At 64.2% G+C, this 3,037-nt stretch overlaps 1 protein-coding gene across 1 annotated transcript in view; it reads left to right on the top strand.

Annotated features, from left to right (window-relative positions):
* The window catches only part of GRAMD4 (GRAM domain containing 4), a 42,780-nt gene that overhangs the window by 3,351 nt on the left and 36,392 nt on the right, over positions 1-3,037 (top strand). The gene's annotated exons all lie outside the window — the stretch shown is intronic.

The following is a 3,037-nucleotide window of genomic DNA, read 5'->3' as shown; positions in this document are numbered from 1 at the left end:
GTGGGGGCTGGGGGGGGTGGGACTCGTGGCAGCGCCCAGACGGAGGAGCGGGGCAGCCTGTGGAGACGGTGTCGGTGACGCTGGCTTCGTGGGGCACCCTTGCTCTGGGTCGCGCTTCGGGCCTGGCTGGCTCTGGCTCCCGTCCTGCTGCCCGTGGATCACGGCCGTGCCAGTCTCCTTCCATTGTCATCTCAAAGCTGGAGGACTGAGATGAGATGGTCCTGGGTGGGGTGGGCTACCCCTCAGCCTTGGGGGTGTGGGCGACAGGCAGAGCGCCCCTCTCAGCCGGGACCCGCCTTGGGGGGTGGTCAGGTGTCCTGGCACCTGGTCCAGCGGCTGTGTGAGCCCAGGGGCCTGGAGGCAGGGTGGTGGGGACCTCTGCCCTCCCCAAGGGCGGATGTGAGCAGGTTAGGGTGAGCTGGCGCTGCAAGGGGGGGCCCCGCTGGGTGGGGTGGGGGGCGTGCAGGCTGGGCACCTATGAGTGGCATCCTGATGGTGGCAGGGCGGACCCTCGGTGCTCTGTCCCCCTCCCGGGGTGGCCTCCTCATTTGCTTGCTGAGTCAGGAGGGAAGGTGGCCCAGCCTGCGGGGCGGGGAGTCCCAGGACTGCCGACGACCGGCGAGGAGGGAGGCTTGGCTGCGGGGACCCCCCTGCCGCCGTCTGCCTGCTCTGGTGCTGGGCGAGGAGGGGTCCCCCTGGGTCTTTTTGAAAATGAAGAAAGGAGGTTTTACCTGGTGGCTCTTACCATCCCTGTTTGCTTTTATTTTTCAAGTTAGAAAAGCAATCGGAAAGGGCATGTGGAGAACAGTTTTGCAGCTTCTCAGGAGCTCCACCCAGGGTCCCATGTCATTTGTGGGGGTGCAGACGCCTGTTGTCCATGACGGTGACCTTGGGCAGCAGCGTTGGTCACCACTCTGAGGCTCCCGGGGACATCTGTGCGCCCCACTTGGTACCCAGCGCTCCCGGCCGGCCGCGGTACAGCGCAAACACGCTCCCTGTGCCGGATCTGTCCAGGACGCGTCTCCAGACGGGGACCCGGTGGTTCCCAGGGCGTTGGAGTCCCTGCTTCCTGCAGCCTCGGCCACATCGCTGGCTCTGTTTCCTTCCTGGTGAAGTTAGAGGTTTCTGCACGACGACTGGGTGACCCCTGTTGCTGAGATTCCTCCTCTGCTTGGCATGGAGTGGGGGGTGGTTTGCATGTCTGTGTACCAGGGTCCTCCAGTCTTTACTGATTCGTGCAAGTTGTCTCACAACAGAGATGCGAGTTCACACGTACCCGCTCTGCTCCACGTGTCTCCTGTTTCACTGTGTTTTTTAAACAAACGTCAGTTTACTTCTGTCTGGTTGACTGAGTTTTTTTTATTTTAAACTTTGATATTTTTTTTCCCCCCGTTTCTTAATGTAGACCATCACCCCCTCTCTTTAGGAACTTAAGTCTCTCTCTCTCTCTATTTTTTAAGTTTACTTAACCTTTTAGTTCTTCTGGAGTTCACAGCTCCTTCATGGGATAGCTTTCCGGATGACTGGACCCCTGCCCCCATCCTGCCGGATCGGGCCACACGGGCCAGCTCAGGGTTGCAGAGCCCGAGAAGCCCCTGTCCCAGGAGAACCTCCAGCCCTGCCCCCGACGGGCACGGCCTCAGCTGTCCGTGAAGACCAGAGCTGGCCGTGGCTCGTCCTGACCCGGCTCTCACGGGCGCCCACTGCTCGCAGGCTTTGTCATTTCGAGTGATGATGTCGGGGACGGCGGCGGCCCTTGGAGGGTGGGGCAGGCGTGCAGGGCTGCAGCCAGGCACCCTGGGCGGTGCTTTACTGAGGTCTAACGGCTCCAAGCCCACACCGCCCAAAACAGGAAACGCTTATCCCTGCTGCTGTGGTTCCGCGTGGACTGTTCCCAGTGGGGCGGTTTGGGGTGGATCCCGCCCTGCAGGAAATCGCCGAGCTGTTTATCGGGTCCAGGCTGAGTGTTGACACCCAGCATCATCTCGAGTTCTTGGGATCCTCTGGCCGGATTGGTGCTCACTCCCACCGGTGTTCATTTCTGTTTCAGAGGTGGAATCTGGGGCTCAGAACGGTGGGAAGTGGAGGACTTGAGCCTGGGCGCGTTCAGAGCCCCTGCCCCTTGGGGAACCAGGGCCTCTTGCAGACCTTGGGGGCCAGGGAGCTGTGTGATGGGGGCTGGGGCCGTGGGCTTCAGCGTGAGGTTGCCTGGACGTGCAGAAGGGCTGCCCACACCCCACCCCTGGGCTTTCCTGGGGTTGGGTCAGAGATGTGGGGAGCGGGCACCCCACTGCACAGGCGTCCCTGGTGTGCATGCGCGCTTGACATACACGTCTCCTCCGTGTCAGCACACATCGCCCCCCCCCGCCCAGCGTGATCCCCCACCTGGCCTTTGCTGCCCTCGCTCCAGTCTGGTGGGGCGGGGCGGGGGGGTGGCTTCTGTGACTGCAGCCTGGGGGCTGTGCCAGGAAGACCTCTGGGACCCAGTGAGGCTGAGCTGGTCCTGAGTTGAGTCAGGGCACCCAGGCAGGCTGGAAGGGGTTTTGGGCCGATGGGGCAGCCTGGCTGGGTGCCTGGGAGCGAGGGTCAGGGGTCAGAGGGACTCCGACACCCAGAGCCCCTGCATTCTAGTGGCTGTCCCGGGCGTGCGCGTGGCTGCGCTTCCTGACAGGTTGTGGGAGCTCGGGAGGGTCAGCCCTCTGCCCTTCTTCCCGCAGTGCCCCCTACCCCCGTGGGGTCAGCGGCTCCCCTGCAGCTCCAGGCTGCCTCCTCTTGGTGCTGGGGGTCCCACTGGGGAACAGGGCTCCCTTCTCCCCTGTGGGGTGCAGAGGGCTCAGTGACAGGGGCCCGAGCTCACTGACCGGCCCAGCTGGGTGGGGGTGACCGAGGCCCCAGGCTCGCGGGCAGGGGGGACGTCTGTGGGTCCCTGAGTAGCGGGCCTGGCTGCTCCCCGAGGGCAGGGCCGGGTGGCAGCCCTGGGCTGGGGCCTGGAGCTGTCTGTAGGGGTGGTGTGGCGGGCGGGGGGCGGCCCGGGGGG

Source organism: Bison bison, unplaced genomic scaffold (genome assembly GCF_000754665.1).
Source record: "Bison bison bison isolate TAMUID 2011002044 unplaced genomic scaffold, Bison_UMD1.0 scf7180017853464, whole genome shotgun sequence".
In the NCBI taxonomy this organism is placed as follows: Eukaryota; Metazoa; Chordata; class Mammalia; order Artiodactyla; family Bovidae; genus Bison; species Bison bison.
This window is presented reverse-complemented; position numbering and strand designations above follow the sequence as displayed.